This window comes from Myxocyprinus asiaticus, chromosome 39, assembly GCF_019703515.2.
Source record: "Myxocyprinus asiaticus isolate MX2 ecotype Aquarium Trade chromosome 39, UBuf_Myxa_2, whole genome shotgun sequence".
In the NCBI taxonomy this organism is placed as follows: Eukaryota; Metazoa; Chordata; class Actinopteri; order Cypriniformes; family Catostomidae; genus Myxocyprinus; species Myxocyprinus asiaticus.
This window is the reverse complement of record NC_059382.1, coordinates 6087257-6109225: the sequence shown is the minus strand read 5'-3', so window position 1 is coordinate 6109225 and position 21969 is coordinate 6087257.

The window sequence follows — 21969 nt, the reverse complement described above, 5'->3', positions numbered from 1 at the left end:
TAATGCTACTCTTTTCTATTTTTGACAGATATTGTATTTGTTGACATACTGTATATTGTTGATGATAGAGAGGACAAAAATATGGACTGCTTTTAATTAACAGTAAGATGACAATTTAATGTTATTGGTTTCTTTCCATCACTGTAATATTCCTGGACATGCAATCCAGATTTTATTTCATAAATCAAATCTAGAATATTACATTTGATCTCAATGTAGCCTTTGGGTTCCAAGTCGACTGGCTTTACACTATTATAAAGTTCATTCATATACTGTATATATTCAACACACACACACACACACACACACAGACACACACAAAGGCATATAAGTAGGCTATATTATATATAAACTAATATGTGCTGGATGAATTATTTAAAATCCTGGAGGAATAAAAGGCCTCGGTTATCACACAGACTTAATCTGAGTCAATGTGAATCAGTCTCGGAGGCATTTGGTGATACCTTTCTGTTCTTTGTTCCTTGTGAATAATGTCTATTTATCAAACACTGGTGACATCAAATATTATATCAGCCTCACAGTAAAAAACAAACAAACAAAAAAACAAAACAACAACAACAACAACAACAACAACATTAATGTCCACTCTATAAGGGTTCAAGAGGTTAGCTTCTGCCAGAGGCTATTTCAACTGACATCAAGTATAATCTTCAAAGAGAGCCCAAAGGTACAAGGCAAAATTTAGCTCTCACAGCTATCAATCAGTGTTGTTGCAAATAAATTACATTAAAAAAATATATTTTTAATGGCTTTTCTCCACATTTGAAGGATGAGTCCACTCAAAAATGAAAACTGAGGGGAAGATTCAATGAATAACAACTTAAATTTTGGTCTGTTCTTCTATTTTGGTATTTTGGTTATAAAAACACATTATATATATATAAAGAGGTAGAACGTTGTTTACTCTTATTTCTTGTCAAGGTTCAAAGCAAACCAGAAATAAGACTAAAAACTCATGTAAGCTCCAGTTTTCCACTGCCTCTGATTCGAGAAGCCTCTAGGCTAATACTCCAATGCTAATGATGCTAAAATATGCTCAAATTTTCCAGTGGTGAGCGTGCTCCTCCGTAATTGTGAGCTGCAGCTATGCTACACAACAGACACGCCATCAAACACATGATTGAGCTCCTAAAACCAGCACTTGCAGTCTGTATTTTTTTCCCACTGGTGGTCTGAAGCCCCCCCACACATTCAAAGACCAACACATCACAGCAAGCCTCCCCACTGTCCTCTCTGCATGCTTGTGGAGCGTCACGTACATCCACACTCTAAAAAACCCAGAAAATCCAGTCACTGATTAGAGCTAATGCCTTTCAGATGGTTTGCTCTGCCTCGGCCCGTATCGTGCGGCTAATCCAGAACGACTAGAGTGTGATTTTCCCAGTCTGAGGGAACAGGGAGCCTGAGGGTGCACCTCCATCCACTCCCACACCTGAGTGTCTTTTTTCAGAAATGTGGCATTAACTGCTTCAAACGACAGGTCTGTATTGCAATATAATCTGTGGATTTGCTATGAATAATAGTAGGGCTGGAAATTGCCACAGACCTCCCGATTCGATATTACAATGATATTTCCTAGCTGATTTGATATGTACTGCAATATTGCGATTCTGTAATTATTGCGATTTGATGTTTTGATATAAAAACTTTTTTCTCAGAAAGAAATTAAGAACAGTTGTGTCTGAAATGACATTTGTTTCACTCTGTAATATATAACTTGCAGGTAAAAGGGATGTGCAAAACTACCAATTTAAAACTACCAATTGAACAATCAGTGCGTTGTCTGGACTAGTTAGAGCAAAGGAACCCATGTATAAGGCTGCATTATGTCCATTTGTATTCAACAAATAAATATATTCATATAGTATATCATTTAATTTATCAAACTAATTTTGTTATTTTAGAATATAAAATATAACATATATTACCATAGGCTATTACTATTATCATAATGATCATTCTGCAACATACAAATGGAGGCTAAAGAGTAAACTGTTTAAGAGCCATTTCTGATGCTGTACTGAATTATGACACACATGACAATTCACCTGTAACCCCAATGTTGTTGCATTTTATTTGCATATGCATCCTGAGAAAGTCTGAGATCCTATGCAGCGTTCTCATAGACAGCTCTATTCTTACAAACTGCTCCCAGATGACAGAGAAAAAAATGCGTGTTCCGCAAGACACGACAGAGCAGTGCGCGTTAGTGCCAAAGCGCAAATGAACTGAACAAAAAAAGCAAATCAAACATGTGTATCACCGGCAATTCTTTCGTCTGTTCTTCAAAATATAATCAGGTGTGTTTCCTCAGGCACGTGTCTTTATGTCTAGTAGCATTTCTTGTCGACAGCAGGGGCAGAGTTAGGGGGTGGCTAGGGGTGTCCGTGGCCACCATGGACCGAAGCCTGGCCACCCATTTGCAATTGCTGTTTTGGTAATTTTTTTGTCACTCTATCACTATTGTTTTATTTATTTCTATTTTACTTTGTTTTTATTTTATTTATTTATTTTTATTATTTTATTATTATTATTATTAGTATTATTATTATTATTTTGTTGTTGTTGTTATTGTTCTAATAACAATGCCCAACAAAGTATGTATATGCTTCACAGGACATGTAGGTTATTTTTTTAATTTTATTTTTTATTATTTTTTTATTTATTATTATTATTATTATTATGTTTTTTATATATATATTTTACTAATAACAATGCTCAACAAAGTATGTATATGCATCACAGGAGATGTAGGTCATTTTCTTTTTTTTGTGTGTGTGTGTATTTATTATTATTATCATCATTATTATTATGTTTACTTTTTTTTGTTTATTTTGTTAATTCTAATTACAATGCCCAACAAAGTATGTACAGGAGATGTAGGTCTTTTTTTTTTCCTTTTTTTTTTTCTGATATTAATGAAAATCCCAACATTGTTTTTTTTTTTTTTTTGTTTTGTTTTTTTCTGATATTATTGAAAATCTTATATATTAATATTTATTTTATTTTATTTTTTATTTCTTATGCTCTGCAGTATTTTTGGGCTGCCGCCTGACAATTTTCAAACTCAAATTTAAAAGCTCCCTGTTCACACATACAGTGGACATATTTTATAAAAAATTGTCTCATTTTAAAGATAACCCCCTATATTTTAAGAAACGATTGCAATAATTAATAAATAACATTGTATATTTGTACAATTATATGATAAACTTTTTTTTTTTTTTTTTTTATTCTAAAGTTTAAAAGCATGCCATTTCAGTTATGTGTCCTCTATTTTCAAACAAATGTTATTGCACAGGATGGCAGCAAGTACTAGAATGAAGAATTTTTCCTCGATCACCTTCCATCACATTATACTGATCTGAAATGTAGGTGGTGCTCTTATGCATTTTAGCGCTCATCCATATACAACAAGTCTTTTTTTGAAGTGCTGAGAGCTTCCACAATGTTTTGTTGAATATCTTGGCTTCTGAGTTGTCTAGAGAGAATCCCAGCTTTACTAAAATGTGTAACATTTCATCTTCTATAGATGGGAATCTAACTTTCTGATGATTTGTTTCTCATACTTTTTCTACCGGACTTCATATTTTGTTCAAAATTATTTTGACACCACATTGGGTTATTCATCCAAGCAAGCTAACAAACAAGTAAATTTATTTAACTCATTTTAAAGCTAACAACCCAAGGTAAGATTTTATATAATGTTTGAGGCTATTTGGGGCTTACAGATCAGTGATCAGCACAGAAAAGGGACGTTTGCATTTTATGCCTTACCGAAATAAAATTTGACTTTGTGATATATTTGAAAATAATTCAAAATGTGGTCACAGATATGGTAAAACTCCATATTGGTCATCCTTTGTCTTGTGTGTGAGACTCTTCTGAGAAATAATTGTGTTAGGAATTAATTATTTTCTCAATGATTTAGACAAAGTACATATGTGTTGACCTGGAAGCCAGAGGACGTAGAAACATGTACAGTGGGTGATCTACTGTATATATTTTTTAAATTCATGTTCCCACCCAGACGCAGCTGAAACTGAGACTATTTCAAAAAAGACAAATGGGGGAGTTCACTAAACGATTATGGCACTTTTGCACATGGTATTTCAGCGCAAAAAATCTGAATTTTAATGACTAACGACCTGCAAATGCATTTTAGAGATGTTTAGCAGAATGTCAAGTCAGTCACCGTTCACTTTCATTGTATATTTCACTGCCTAACATTTCCTTTTGTGTTCCATGGAAGAACTACAGTCATATATATGGGTTGAGAACAATATGAGGGTGAGAAAACTATGACAAAATTATAATTTTTGGGTAAACTATCCCTTTAGGGTAATAGGTCATCCCAGAATCATCAGTGCAAAAATGATGGTGGTTCAGAGGTCAGAGGTCATGGAAAATAAAGCAAGGTGGAAAGATGTGACTGCAGATGACTGCGAAAGCTTTGTGTAAGCCGAACTCAAACACAACGAGTGGTTTGAGAGTGTCCTCAAGCATAAACTCGTGGAAACAAAAGGCATCAACGTTAATTGAACATCTGGCCCTGAAAATCTCTCTGCCCGGCTCAGTGGAGAGTCCCTGACCTGGAAGGACAGTCCTCAATCTCTACCCAGCCTTTGTTAACCATATCAAATTGCTTTTTGCAATTAGCCCCCTGATTTCAGTCCTGATGTGTTAGCAGAATTATTCATCTTTCCCAGAGCCCAGTGGTTCGCTCGGTCACCCGCTGGTCAGTTGGCCTGTGGCCTGGTCCGTGCAGAGCCAACAGGAAGATGATTGTCTGGGTCCATCATCCCAGGGCACAAGGGGGGCTAATTGACCAGCTGTGGATGAACAAGCAGGTCACCGTGGCATGGATATGAAAATAAACTTTAGAGTGTCACTTTTGAGAGACTTGGGGCCTGTTACAAAGTATCTCTGTTGTAAACAAAATTACTGCTTTGATGACTTTTTCCAGGTTTAAAGAAACAATTCACATAAAAATAAAATTCTGTCAAATTATTTATTCACCCTTTCACTGTTTCAAACTTATATGACTTTCTTTGTTACAGTATGTGAAACACAAAAGGAGATGATTTAATGAAGATCGCCATCTGTCTTTTCAATGCAATGGCAGTGAATAATGCCACAGAACAGAATCAAAAGATTTGCCTCACTGAGGGTGAATCAAAATCACCACCAGTAATCTTTTGTAACCAGCCTGATCTCATGAAATTTATGTGATCATTGCAATGTTTTTGCAAAACCAAAATTACGTGCCACATTACACGTTTGGCTGCAGTTTCCAAGTGGAATGTCCAGAGGGGGGCACCAAAAACAAGTGAAATGATATTGTAATCAGACGAGGTTTGTAAGATGGATGTTTTAATGAGTAAAACGTACTTCCCTAACCTAAACCTCACCTAAACCTAACCAATAGTGTACGAAAAGATAAATGAGAGGTGAACAAAACAGATATCCTTACCCTTAATCAATGCCTAAACCTAGGTTTACTTTCATTTTCATTTTGAGTGGCCTTGGCTGGGCTTGAACTGCAGTCTTCCGAATTCAAAGTCCAACACTCTATGAGATGAGCTACCGCAGAACCTAATCATACTCGAATAAGTGTGCAAATGTTGGTGGGTCAGTAATAAAAGTGTTAAAATGTTTCGTTTTTCAAATAATGCATTAGAATAAAGTGTTTTGATATCATAGCATAGCAGTGTGTGAGTAATAGAGCAAAAAATCAGTGTTTATAAATTCATAATCGGCTGTTGTACTCGTGATTTGTGTGAAAGTGAATAAAACGCACAGTTGTTTAAGTGCCTCTACTATTCATTTCACCAGAAAACTGTGGCGAAACATAGAAAGTGGCACGTAAAAGTCAGCTTGCAAAAATGTAGTTATAGTAACGTTTATTCTATGAGACTAGGTTAGTTGTAACTGCAATTGGTCAATGGCCACAGCAGAAATCGTGATTCTGTCTAAAAATGTAAATCTCGCAAAATATGGTTCTGCTACACTGCAGTAATGAGTATTTACTGAACGTATGGGTTCAGCGTTTATGTGGTATGACAGCTGTAGCACTGAAAGAAAAACTCAGCAAAAGTTTAGCCAGAAAATGCCTCATCTCCTCACTAGGTTTGTTGGACTCAGAAAGGCGAGGCGAGAGCATCTGCTAAATTGGTCTCTCATTTTTGATAAGATAAGAAGAGAGGGGGCTAGTACTCATCAGAGTGCAGATTACACGTAGATGAGCTTTGGCCTTGTAACAAAAATATATTTTGGAGGTATGAAGTTTGTTCTGGAATATTAAGTATTTTAGAAAAATTCAGCTTTAAAACAATAATTCACCCAAGAATGAAAATGCAGTCATCATTTTCTCACCCTCATGTTTTTCCAAATCAATACTTTCTTCCGTTGAACACAGAATGAGATGTTCAGCAGAACGGCAGCGCCATTCACCATTTATTGTATGGAAAATAAGATGAAGGTGATTGGTGACTGTTAAAAAATCTCCTTCTGTATTCCAGAAATGATAGAAAGTCGTAGAATTTCGTAAAAAAAAAAATAATAATAATAATATATATATATATATATATATATATATATATATATATATATATATATATATATATATATTTGGGTGAACTACCCTTTTTATTACGGGGTTAACCGAAGACGCATGCACATAACACACACAACGCAAAGATGCATGCTAAACAAATGCTGCAGCCCTGCGAATGGATCCTAAATGGGAAATAGAGTTTACAGCAGTAGAACCATCTGGCTGGGCCAAGCGCTGTTGAAATCAGCCATAAATTAGGCGAGCATCAAAACTGAAAGCAATCTGCATATGAGGTGAGGGAGCGCTCCCTCTGTCTCTGTGTAATTTAGTCAATTTTATCAAAGCTGATGTTTTACGTTGACGGACTCATTGTCAGGCAGATACTGATAATGGAACCTCTATATGGCACTCTTTCTCTCTCACTACTGTCGTCTGTCTCTAATCCTTCACAAATGGGAAAATAAGCAAACATAATCAACTGACATAAATAAAAATATGCTGGTGCCTCCTAAGGTCTAGACATCTGTTAGTCACTCATTAAAATATGCCATCTAACAGCAGAATCAGAACTGGGCATATTGGGATTTTTTTTTTTTTTTTTTGTGTTACAGAAAGGTCGTAGTTTGACACGAGTCAAACTAGGAATGAAGGTGATACACTTGTCACTTAGCTCAACAGGCCCTGTTTACATCTGGTATTAATATCCATCTCAGATATCAGCAATAAATACAGTTGTAAATGGGGACCAAAACTTTTTGTGATTTAATCATTTAAACCACATTCGGAGGTGGTCAGAAACGCATGTGACCACATTGCATGTGTATTGTAAATGCTAATGTTGTAGGTCCTGATATATATACACACACACACACACACACATATTTATACTGTGTATATATACAACCCCAATTCCGAAAAAGTTGGGACAGTATAAAAAATCCTAATAAAAACAAAAAAAGAGTGATTTGTAAATTATATTCACCCTTTGCTATATTGAAAGCACTGCAACTAAACATTATATGATATTTTACCTTGTGAATTTCATTGTTATTTTTAAATGTACAATAATTTTAAATCAAATGATTGCAACACACTCCAAAAAAGTTGAGACAGTCGAATGTTTACCACTGTGAAACATCACCATTTCTTCTAATAACACTTATTAAGCATTTTGCCACTGAAGATACAATTTTAAGTTTAGAAAGTGAAATTGTCCCCCAATCATCCATTATGTATCTTTAGCTACACAATAGTACGGGGCCTTCATTGTAGTGTGGGGTGCTTCATAATGCACCACACATTCTCAACTGGAGATGGTCAGGACTGCAGGCAGGCCAATCTAGCACCCACACTCTCTGCTCACACAGCCATGGACTTGAAATCTGGGCAGTATGTGGTTTGAAGTTGTCCTGCTGGAAAATGCAGGGATTTCCCTGGAAAAGATGGTGCTGGATGGCTGTATATGTTGCTCCAAAATTTTTACATATCTGTCTGCATTCATGGTGTTCACACAGATGTGTGAGTTACCCATGCCATGGGCACTGACACACCCCTGGGCCATACAGACACTGGCTTTTGGATCTGACGCTGATAACAGCTTGGATTGCCCTTTTCCTTTTTGGTCTGGATAACATGACAGCTTTGTTTTTCAAAACTTTTTGAAATGTGGACTCTTCAGACCAAAAAACACAGTTCCACTGTTCTACTTTCCATCTAAGATGAGACCGAGCTCAGAGAAGTCGGTAGCGCTTCTGGACAGTGTTGATGTATGGCTTCTGCTTTGCATTGTAAAGTCTTAACTTGCATCTGTGGATGTAGCGGCGAACGGTGTTGACAAACAAAGATTTACTAAAGTTATCCCAAGACCATGTTCATGATATCCATTACAGTTGAATGCCGATTTTGAAGAGAGTGACATCTGAGGGATTAGAGATCACATGCATTCAGAAGTGGTTTTTGTCTTTCCCTTTATGCACAGAGATTTGACCAGATTCCTTGAATCTTTTAACTTTATTGTGCACTGTAGAGGGTGAAATGCCCCAAATCCTTCCTATTAGTCTTTGGGGAACATTGTTCTCAAAGTGCTGGATTATTTGCTGAAGCATCTGTTGGCAAATTGACAAGTCTTGAATGATCCTTGCTCTTGAAGGACTAGGCTGTTTTTGGAGGCTCCTTATATACTAAGACACGATTGCCTCACCTGTTTGAGTATACAGTATACAGTGTATCACATCAGTGTATCAGTATATCACGTGAGCAGGATGTTATTAACATGTTTAAACTGTGCAAAATACACAATGAGAAACAACTTCCTGTATGTCGATATAGATACCATCTAATATGTTGATATCCTTGTAAAAGACCTATATAACATACAAAAAAAACCACACAAATCCTCTAGGGTCACAATGTTGAATGCAGAGGAACCTTGTCTGTGAAAGAACAATATTAAACCCCCAAAACAGCTGAAGCTCTCAAAGTACCCAATCCCAGTAGAGACAGAGTTGCAGCACCTAATGCAATAACTCTCTCTCATATGCACACATACACACCCAGCATACTCAGCCTTTAATCTCCTGTGCAGGCCAAATCGTGTTCCCACAAACTAGATTTAGTCAGGAATCTGATTTCCTTCCTCTGATGTGCACACAGAAGCGTGTACTGTATATATTTGCATGGAGTGCAAGAGCAAGAATGCATGCGGGTGTAATGACATCCATGTGCTTATGCATGTGTGCATGTGTATAATTGGCAGGCTTCTTAATGACAGTGTACATTGTGATGATAAATACATGCATACAGTGTTGCAGAGGGCACAAACCCCCACTGAGAGAACCACAAGGAAGAGGAGATGTGATCAGAGAGTGTACCCGATGCATCTGTCTGTTTTCACTCTCATTTTAATGCCTATTTTCAGCTTAAAGAGATAGCGCACCCAAAAATTTAAACTGTCATCATTTACTCACCCTCATGTTGTTCAAAACCCATATGGCTTTCTTTCTGTGGAACACAAAAGGAGATGTTTGGCAGAATGTTAGCCTATTGCTGAACATCTCATTTTGTGTTCCCTTGGTTTGGAACAACAAAAATAAGTAAAGGCACGTCCACACTAATATGTTTCTTTTTTTAAACAAATATGCTTTGTTTAGTTTGAAAATGGATTGATTTTGCTACATTTACCCCTCTCATCTGCACTGGAACGGCGCTTTCCTCCAAATGAAAATGGAGTAATTCGAAAATGCTCTCCATTGCCACATACCAGTGGCGGCCCATGCATTTTAAGTCTTGGCCTTCAGTGTGATTCATGCCGTTAAGAAAACACTGTTTCACAATTAATATGCCTATGCCCATGGACATTACATCGAATCCAAATAATGATAACAATTGAAAGCCAAAACCAAGAAGGTCTAATACCAGGAAAAAGCTATCTAATAATATTTGCGATCTAAATGTTGCTTGCAATAATTTTTGTTTCGTAAGGGTACACAGTTACTTTTCAAAACTTAAACTGACACTGAATGCTCCAGCCAGCCTAATTTACACTTAGAAAACTCCTGATGTTGCTATAACAATGCCAAAAGCACTTACCAATTTACTTGGTGAAAATCAGCCCTCCTTTCCTGTTTACATCTCGTGTTTTTAAATCCATAAGGATCTCTTTCTCAATGGCGATAGCGGCAGGGATGACAGCCGACTCGTTAGCTAGATCTCACGCTCTTCGCTTTCAAATTACATACATCACTTAAAGCGTGATTGCATCACTAAAGGCCAGCTAGAAGGCCTCGACTGGTACGTATCCTAAAGATCACACCCACCAAGAACAAATAAATTAATCTGATTGGCTGATGAATCTGATCATCTGACTTTAGATGCCTATTCAATGCAGTGTTGAGGGATTCTGCAGAAATTCTGAAGGCCTGACGGGGTGGAGCTCAGACTCACGCGCTGCTTTGGCTAAAGCGCTCAGCTTTGGGCATGCCATTTGTGAACCAGTCATCACGCTTCGCTTGTAAGGATCAAGGAATAAATTCTGACTGGATAAACTATTCGTTGTTCGCTCTTCATTTTTAGATGAATTAGGACTGAAAAGCGATTGAAAATAAATAGACAAAAAGGTCTAATTATTTATTAGACATGTTATGCCAGCAGAGAAGGCTTTGCTGGCCCTGAGAATTCGCCACTGCCGCATACCGTGGAAGACAATGATGCTAGGAAACTGAAAACTGAGTTTTCAAATGAAAACGGATTAGTGTTGATGTGGCCTAAATATGATTTGTTCATATCATGTCAGAATTAATTTAATTACAAGATTCCAACTTGTAAAAAGTGACCACGTACTCGCTGAATGCGTAATTACAAGTTATAAACTTGGAATTATATAAAAAGAACACAAAATGAGATGTTAGGCAGAATGTCAGCCTCAGTCACCATTCACTTTCATTATATGGGGAAAGAAATGTAATGAAAGAGAATGTTGACTGAGGTTGTCAGTCCCTAACATTCTGCTAAATATCTCCTTGTGTGTTCCACATTAGATAGAAAGTAAAACTTTGGTTTGGAACAATATGAGGGTGAGTAAATGAACACATTTGCAGTTTTGGACTTTAAGAATTAATGTAATAATAAATATTTTGCGGTTATCAACAACAAAGCAATTTTGCCTTTATAAGTGTTGCTACATAATTTAATAACAGTTCCGAGTAGAATCTATGAGTTGCAATCGCGTAATTACAGTAATTAAGACACAAACGCAACAACAATTAAAATGTTTCATTTGTGGGTCAACTAAGGCCACATCCACAGGACCAATGTCTCTTAAACGTGGTTTAAGATCGCACACTGTACAATTTTGGGTGTGATTTTGCCATATGAGACAAATCGCAGGATTCAAGTTCTTACAGTGTCAGAAAAGTTTTGTTTGGGTTTGTGGCAACCATTTCAATTGCATAGGTAAATATAGATATCAGAATGTGACATGGTTTATCGGCCAGTAAATGTTGTCACTAAAAGGCATATCGTACAATCTGACATGTCGCAGACTTTGCTTTTGTTTCAAGTAAGATCTCATTAGGGTCACTGCAGTGTAACAAGCAACAGTTGTTAACAACATAAAAAAAACAGATAGGCTTTAGCATGCTCTCTCTCTCTCTCACTCACCATAGCTGCTTCCAAAAGCACTTGGCAACATGTGTCATGTTGTCTTGAGTCATTGATGCTATTGACAAATGCAGTTCCATCAAAGCAGAGAGTAAACAGCCTCTAACGCTGGGCAACATGTCCAATTAACATGGCTCATCTAAAGCTTTTCCCTGCCATTGGGCTGACCTTTGCCCAAACTCTTGTCATGCGACTGTTGATCTAAAACAAGATCATTTCAGATTAACTAATCAATCCAAAACTAAATGGAGTAAACAACACACGTTTGTCCACTCTTGAGGAGCCAAACATATTTCAAGCCACCCATATTGCAGTTGGATGATGAAGAGACAGCACTTGGAAATTTACAACATGTTACACATTTATTGGTATAAGTAATTCTAAATGTAAAAAATGCATGCCGTTTTAGCACACAATGGCTCTGTGCCAAAGGGTTGCCTAGAAAGCACTACAACAACACATTATTTGATGTTTTACATTGTGAATTTAATTACTTTATTTCAATTCACATTTCAGATCACATGTTTGCAACACACTCCAAAAAAGATGGGACAGTCGATGTTTACCATTGTGAAACAGCACCATTTCTTCTAATAACACTTAAGCGTTTGGGCACTGTAAACACAAGTTTGTTAAGTTTAGCAAAAATAATTGCCCAATTCATTCATTATGCAGGTCTTCAGCTGCGCAACTATACGGAGCCTTTGTTGCCATATTTTGTGCTTCATAATGCGCCACACATTCTCAATTGAAGACTGGTCAGGACTGCAGGCAGGCCAATATAGCACTCGCACTCTATCTTGAGAGAGTGCACTTGAAATGTGGTTACTTCAGACCACAAAACACGATTCCACTGTTCTACGTTCCATCTTAGATAAGACCGAGCACAGAGAAGTCGGTGGCACTTCTAGACTGTGTTGATGTATGGCTTCTGCTTTGCATAGTAAAGCCTTAACTTGCATCTGTGGAATGGTATGAACCCATGTCATGATATCCATTACAGACGAATTACGGTTTTTAAGACATTGTCATCTGTAGAATCGGCGAACACATGCATTCAGAAGTGGTTATCCTTGCCTTTTACACACCGAGATTTGACCGGATTCCTTAAATATTTTAATTATATTGTGCACTGTAGAGTGTGAAATGCCCAAATCCTCCTAATTTGTCTTTGGGGAGCATTATTCTCAAAGCGCTGGATTATTTGCTGATGCATATTTTGGCAAACTGACGAGCCTTGACATTTCCTTGCTTTTCAAGGACTAGGCTTTTTATGGAGGCTCCTTATATACTATAACATGATTGCCTCACATGTTCAGGGTTGGGAGGGTTACTTTTGAAATGTATTCCACTACAGATTACAGAATACATGCTGTAAAATGTAATTTGTAACATATTCCATTAGATTACTCAAGGTCAGTAACATATTATAAATACTTTGGATTACTTCTTCAGCACTGGTAGATTTTTTCACTTGTTTTGACTGTAAAAACTCTGTAAGACAAAATACACATGTTAAAAATACATTCTCTTAAAAACCTAAGTATCTTGTGCAGTGTTGTTTCTTAAACAAGTTAAATCAAATTGATCTTGTTTTAAGGATTTTTAGATATTTTTTCAGGAAAACAATATAAAACTTATTATCAAGAATACAATTTTTGCCCTAATATTAAAAGTCTAACTAGAAAAAAAGAAATTATGATCCAATGTGAATTTTCTTAATAAAAAATATGATCGTGCCGGGTAACGTGCATGTAAAATGGCTAGAAATAGCATTTTAGCTTAGCGTAAAGCTGACAATTTGCACAAGGTTTATTTCTATTTCTTCTGCTTCAAACTTACTTCAAACTTACTTCTCTGTCTGCTCGTATGAATGTAACACATCATAAGAAAGTGTTTCACCGCTGTTCAAATGCACTTTGGATCACATCATTTATATGTATAAATGTTTTCCATCTGAAAGGACTAAATATTAAATGAAACAAATGACAATAAAATGCAAAGTAATCTCTTCAGTAATCAAAATACTTTTTGAATGTAACTATTCTAATTACCAATGATTTAAATTGTAACTGTAGTGGAATACAGTTACTTATATTTAGTATTTTAAATACGTAATCCCGTTACATGTATTCCGTTACTCCCCAACTCTGCACATGTTTAACATCACTTGTTTCACATCACCCTGTTATTTCAACCTGTCAGATTGCAATTAATCTTAAATTACCTCTGTCTCAACTTTATGGAATGTGTTGCAGGCACTGATTTTAGGAAAAACTTATATCTTCAAAAAACAATGCTGTTGATTAGGTAAAACATGAAGTACCTTGTCTTTATACTGTTTTTGACTCTTTTCAAGTCAAAGTACATTTACAAATGTGTGCTGTGTATTTTTTTGGTTATTAGAGTAATGCGTTGGTAGCTTAGCAACGTCAGCAACAAACTCTGTTGACCCAAAAAAATAATCAAAACAGGAAAGTAACACCCCCAACCCAATATTTATACTATGATCAATGGAAACATGGGAAATGATTTTGGTTTATGCTTGAAACAAGAAAGAAAAAAAATTGCCAATGGGGTAAGAAAAATAAACTTAATTCTAGATATATTCTCTGGCAAGCCTTACAAGGCTTATTATCTTATACAATTTTGCTTTTCAAGTAAATGTATCTTGTTTTAAGGATCATTTTTACAAGTTTTTTTATTTTATTTATTTTTTGTATTTTGGGGGGCAAAATTAGATATGTGTTTTAAAAGCTTGCTGCCCAAGCTTGTTGACAGAATAGTTTTTTATTTGATTTGATTTTTTTGTGTGTAACATGAACAAAGGAAGGAAGAAGAAACCCTGCCCAAAAGCAAGTGTTACAGTGTAATATTTCCTAAAACCAATCCAGCTCTTGTTATGTACATGTTTGCTTCCCCCTGGTGGTAGACAGGCACTTCACATCTGTGGTTTAGTCTGTTTTTCAAAGGCTCCCCAAATAAAAGCTCTGTTACAGCACCTGACCTGGTTCATAGCCTACGGCTCCGACTGCAATTCATCTGTTGAAAAGCATTTCTGTATTGGCAGCAGGGCCTGGACTAACAGACATGTTGACCAGCTGCATTTTGATAGGATTTAGAAGGTCATCAAAGCAAAGGCCTTTGCAAAAGCAACGCAGATGCTCTCCTCTCTCTCCGTCTCTCCCCACACAGTGACACACGTACTCCTTCTTTCTCAGTAGCATCAATCAAAATGGCCGCTCCAGTAGGAGAAGATAATGGCTTTATTTGTCATGCCAACCGCAGGTTTTTGGCTGTGACACCCATTAGCCGTGATGTCTTTATCAGGGAAAGTGACAGAAGCCCAGCAACTCCCTTCTCGTCCATGTGGAACATTGCCAGCCAATTAAGCGCCACCGCTTTGCCTTCGACGAATGCCATAACGAGGGACAGCTTGTGCATTAGACCAACTGCACGCTAATGTGGTCCAGTAAACATGTTAGCATAAAAGTCAGAGGGACATACAAAATAATTTCACATCCAGTACGTGTGTTCAGGCTAGATTAGTCTATGAAATGAACCGGGGCCCTGATTTAGCCCACCCTACAGCATATTTTGAGATGCAGATAGGGATGAGCAAAACCAATAGCCAATCAAACAGATAGATGGGATTTTATTTTATATGGAAACATACAGGCCAGCTGTGGTCATGATTACAATGCAGTGCATTTTACAGGTGAAAATAATGTGTCAGCAGAAAGAAGGTAACTAATGATAATATTATGTACATATTATGTAAAAGCAGCATGATACTGTATGAATTTACATGTACTGTGCATTATCCAAAAAACACCTAAAGCCTGGTCTGCATCAGCTGAAATTTCTTGTATTTGTTACGTAGCATATAGTACTGTATCTAAGCGGTGGAATTAGCATCTAGTGATGTGCAAAAAAAGTCAATGGGTATCCTGAATTAGGGGTTTTCAAGAAGGGGTCCAGGGACATTGAAATCAATAATTGAAAGCATGTTCATCATAGAAGAGGTGTATTCAAGTAGCCTAATTGATTTGATTTTTTACATAAAAAAAATACATAAAACGTCATAGATCGGGGGGCCTGGATAGCTCAGTGGTAAAAGACGCTGGCTACCACCCCTGGAGTTCGCTAGTTTGAATCCCAGGGCATGCTGAGTGACTCTAGCCAGGTCTCCTAAGCAACCAAATTGGCCCGGTTGCTAGGGAGGGTAGAGTCACATGGGGTAACCTCCTCGTGGTCGCTATAATGTGGCTCGTTCTCGGTGGGGCGTGTGGGGGTCGTGAAAACCCTCTGTTTCAGCACAGTTCATTTCTCACCATTTTCAAAAAATGCCAGGGACAGTGGGCATGGTTAGCAGTGGAGTGGAGAAAGGGGAGTGAACACAACAACTGTCTATCTGATCCAGTCAGCTTTATTTCACTAATGCAGTTAACAGCTAAAATTCTAACACTTGCTTGTGATAAACTGCATAAATAAATTCTACACTGATTTATAAGCTTACAATATATTACACAGAAACACACTGGTTATTTTATATCTGTAATTTAATGCTCAAATAAATGCCAAGCCATGTACTCTGTATTGAAAATATGTCAATGTTTTTTTAGATTTGTTACAGTTTTTTTAGATTTTTTTCCAAGACGCTTAGATTAGTTAACACACTAACATTAAGGATGGGTCAATAGCATTTGTGTCTAAGACTATCAGTGTAAACTGCGCCTCAAACGAGCCCCAGTCCACCTCATTGCATATTTCGGCACTCTCACATTTATAAATATGTGATGCACGAACATTTAGAAGGTTTCGCCATTGACTAAAAGCCTGTCCCTTTATCACAGGAAATCCGCGCAGCCTTGAACACTCACGGCCCGGGATCAATTCACTCACTGAAGGACCACTTGAGAGTTTGAAGCGTGGTGTCATAAATAAGCATGAGATAGCACCTTCTCATTGGATGAGGCAACGCAGTCTCATGAATAATTATGAGACACTGATGATGCGATGATGCACTATAGTGTGTAAAAACATTTGTGATGTGTGTCACTTCCTGTGATGTTGAATTGATGTTGATTTTAAATCTGGAAGATGAAAATAGCACAAAAAAATCCCTAAATTTACCACTTTCTTCCTAAAATTTAAATTGAATTAATTAGTGCTAACATTTTCTTCTTTCATTTACAACACATGCATATCTGTTAACATCTCAGAAAATGAGATTTAGTGTTTCATGACACTTTAAGGAAGCCCTGAACAATTAGGCTGATTTTGGGATTGCCTGACCCTGATTGGGTTTGCGCCTCTTGGGGAGCCTTATACAAGATGAATTCTTGTGTTCAAAACCAACTTGACTGTGTGCAGTGGAATGGAACAGAAAACGGGTCACAAGAAGCATTTTTAAAAGTGGAAATATTTGTAACTTGACAGTTTGAAACATGTAGCACTCATGGCGCGAGGCGCTTAAAATACGCAACAGCCAAAGATGTTTGTTTGCATATGTATGATTGTAGTGGCAGTGATTTAAAAGGGGATGAATCTAAAGATGCAACTTTTCCGAGAGCGTTTTACCATACAAATTGTCTAACAGCTAAAGCACAGTATGCTGTGAGCAAACTAAGAAAATGGGCAACAGAAAAAAATTAAAAACTGAAAACAACAACAACAACAACAACAAAATAGTCAAATAGTCAGGTTGTAGGACTACTTCTCGACTACTTGAACATTATGACCTATCCTTATTTGAATTGTATCGACAGTATAACTTTGGGCTTGCTGGGAGGTTTATGAATAACTTATTCTAAAAATAAGACATGATTCCCTGGAATGTTTACTGGAGAAGGAAGAGATTGAGGCGTGGTTATTTACTCTCCCGGGAGTCTATTTCATCAAGTCTGTGGACATCAATTTGTTTAGCTTTGCTGGGGATAAAAAGCAAAGAGGCTAACGATTAAGATCTGCCATGGAGTAGGAGAGAGAAATACGATTTGGCCGACCTCTTATGGATGAAAAGAAAATAATAGAATTCCTTCAATCGTGTAAAGAGTGCATTTCCATAGAGATGGCCCCCAAGGCAAAGCAGAGGAAAAGCAGGCAAGGTGGAGGCAAAGACTCTAAATCCTGTTACCTGCTGCCTGTGCACCTTCAGGGAGAAAAGAGAGAGATAAATACAGATATATATATATAATATACATAACCCATTTGTCTAAGATTGATGTAATTTCATCATACAATATGATATTATTCTAGAAATGTTCCAGGTTCAATGCAAGTTCATCTCAACTGACAATATTTGTGGCATAAAGTCCCTCAGTTGTTGCTTTTTTTTTTTTTTTAAGAAACAAATGACTAAAGTTCAGCCATGAAACTCTATGTGGTGCAATCTGATAGGTTCTTTGAACTTGTTATCTGTTAGTCAAGTGGCTAGCTCACATGTGACATGTTAAGCCAAATGGCTTGCATGGTGTAAGCTGATTGGTCTTTTGATGTAATCGGGTAGCCAAACAACTTGCGTCTCTCTCTTTTTCTAACATTTTAATTGCTCAGTTTTGCAGATAAGCTGATTTCACTGCAGCGGGTTGTGAGTGTTTTACTCTGAAAATGCTATTTGCTCAGGTGATTGCTGGGACTTTTCTTCTCTCAACTTGCATGGTAAGGTCTGCTTTTGGCCATGAAACATTTCAAGCTATGGCTATGGCTTACTTACTGTAAGCCATAGCCAAAACTGTCTGGCACACATTGCTAACTTACGCCATTAGATTAAATAAATTTACACATAGTTAGTCTTAAGTCAGTAGTTAAATGAGGGGCTTTAAAGCTTGGGGCTTTCCTGGTCCAGGTACATATTATGAGTTAGGTCACCAACCGTTTAAGCCAATCGGCCAAACAGTTCCAGGCACACATAGAAATTAAGTTCATGGCACACCTAGCTAACACACACTCGATGCACATAGCTGTGCGGAGCATCAGAACACAAGTCTTGGTGATCCATCTGCTTGTTTGGGGGAATGTGTTTTGTGCAACTTCCCTGCATTGTTGGGTGATTGTTTGCATGTCTATTTGTGCAGCAGCATGTCCTACATCAGGGGTTCTCAATGGGGGTGGTACCGCCCCCCAGTGGGCGTTCAAATTGGGGGGGGGGGGGATGTTTATTTGTCATGTTAATCAAATCGATCGTCAAGTTCCTGTTTGCATTAAAATGTTTATCTAGACTCCGTTATACAGGTAAATATGCATTTGTACCAAGGTTCATCTGATTCTGAAGTCTAGCTGCACATCTGAAGTATCTATTTTAGCAGCGTCAAATAGACAGGCGAAGTCACAACCTCCGCTAATGTACCTGTATGTCTCTGTAGGTGGATATGGCTCAATGGAGCAGTACGAGTGCAAAGCAGGTGTGCTTTTACTCACAGACCAGTCTTGAGCTCTTAAACGCACACCTCTGATCATTGCAGTGCTGCGAGAACAAGTGAGAAGCATGGCGCGAGATGTGGAAACCGTTTGAATTCGGCACAGAATTCTACATGACCACCCTTCAATATACTATAGTAACACTAACTGTACTTTAGGCAGAAATAGAATCATAATACATACTATCATATCACTACTTCAGCTCTATTAAATTTGTCATAAGCTACATCAGGGGAGTGTATAGTAAATATAGGGAATATAGTAAAATTTTTCCATTCGCTTACTATGGTCTTGTTACAAATACCACTTTTAAAACGATAAAAAACAAATAATTAAATATATTTACATTTTCATAAATGATCATTTTGGGGTAAGGGAATGAAGTAGTGGTGCGTTCATCAAAAAAAAGTTGAGAACCACTGTCCTACATGCTCGATGCATGTCTTGTATTTTATCTAAGTGTGCAGCAGCTGCAGCATGTTCATATGCTTAACTCTGTATGTCTGTGTATTTTCTAGCAGTAGCAAGTCTCAATACTTGTTCTGCAGCAGCAGTGTAGAAAGTTAATAAAAGTTAAAACATCAGGGAAAATAAGGTAACTACAGCAACGTATAATGTATAATTATTTATAAATAAAATTGCATATATTAAATAGGGCCTAAACACAACAACTAAAAGTATATATTTGTAAACAAATGTAAAGAGAAAGCACATTCCTCTTAGAGAGCTGACATCTTTGAAGATATGATGGTTTGGTTATTTTCCAGATTAATTGCTCATACTTTCACTCTGAGTTTTTTTTTTTTTTTTTTTTTTTTTTGCGTCTTTATATCGGCAGTGTCTGAATTCCTTCCTGTATAATAATACTGTGAAAAGAAGCCGTGCTCCAGTTCCCAGCAATGATTTGCGTTATGAATAAATTATGCAGATTAGTGTGCAGTGCTTAGCTTTAATTCTTGCCGATTTTAGATACACTGCTGTTATTTTATTTGTTGTCACTTTCAGTTATTTGTCTTTTTGTGATTATTTAGAGCTCATTTTATACGTGATATGATGTTTTTAGTTTTCACCGTAATTGTGATTTTTATTTTAAATGATCAGGTCCACACCCGTTGCATATATTCCAGCATGTAAGCACTTTGGAAACCACTGAACTATGGAAAGTTTTAGATGAGAAGTCATCAATGTTTGAATTTCTATGACCTGTTCATATGCTCTGCACGTGTGCGTGGGGCCTCATCAGACACGTGAGGGCCCAAGGCAGTCGCTTGTATAACCTGTACAATGGGCTGGCCCTGATTACAACACACACCCTGATTACATAATTTCAAAATTATAGCCATAAGACTTGAAGTGTGTAACAATATATTTTTTTTATACTGTTCCCGGTTGTTCCGCCCTGATGAAAGACGAACTGATAAAAATTATTTTGTTAACACATTAGCAGTTAATTGCCATTAATCTATCTATAAAAGAAGTCCTACATCAAAAAGGACAGTTTAGACATCTTTACTGCTCAAATAATAAGCAGGTTTTTATGTAATAATTCATGGAAGTGCTGTTGCAAAAATAGAAGCTTCCCGATTCTGCTTTTTAACCCTCCGGAACGCTGGCCCCATACACTTCCATACTGAGCGTGATACTGTAACCGTGATTTATGTGAGTCACAATTATGTTCTGTGGTAGTCAACATTATGCCGTTAAAGCTGTTTATAGGGCTGAATCCAAAACATCCAAAACAATCGCATTTAAAAAGCTATAAATGATGATCCCAGGCACCTGAATGAAATTTCAACCTTGATCTTTTGCAGGACAGCTCATTCTCAGCAGTTTGAGTTTGTGACAAGCATATTAAAAGGGCGTTTTTGAGAATGGCACAGTCATGAAAACATCAGGCCGAGCGGGCCCATTAATCACGTTATTTTTGGACAAGCCCTCACATTTTTCCTGGTGGAACAGTCTGTGGCGTGAGGAGAAGCTGGCATTTAGCTGGAGGCCGTTAGCGGCTGTAAAGTGAGCTCGCAACACTGTGTGCACAGGCACGCCGTACTTGGATAATTAACTCCCCATCTAACACATTAGACAACTGTTAGATCTCACAATTAGGACAAATCAGCACAAAACTGCAAATATGGCGGGGCGCAGATGCTGCTCGGAAGCTGCACAAGTAGAGGAAGAAGAAATATTACCACAGTGTTGAGCTTTACAAACAGGCCAGATGAAATAAATCACTTGTGATAAATTATAATACATTTCAAAAGCTTCAAAAGCTGAATTTCAAGATTTTTGTTGTTGTTGTTGTTTGCATTATTTGTCACAGGGACCCATTAAATAAGCATTAATCTGCTTCAGTGGTGCAAACAACACTTCATTTTGGAGTATCTTTATCTGTTAAACAGCCATAAATAAATAAATAAATAAATACATAATTAAAAAAAAACTTTAAACAGTTAACTGAGTTAAGGTATGCATCCTCTGTTGTATTAAATGGAGCCTCAGTTACGGATTTCAACAACATTTACATAATTATTGTCTGTTTACCGGGAGCCATTTCTCCACCCATCCCCTGCCCATGTTATTTATAATACTCAGTATTTGCAGTTGCCGCTGATAAATGGCAGACGCCCGGCCATTGGCTGATCATATCTGGGGCATTTCTCACTATTGCTCAGCTCTAAATAATGTTGATATGACAGTGGAATGGAAGGGATTGTTTGTCTTAGATACTCTGCATATGTTTGTTTGTGCCCAGAGGAAAACTGTATTGCTCAGAGATTGCTCTATCATAGCTTGGAGAACCTATGGAATTCTCA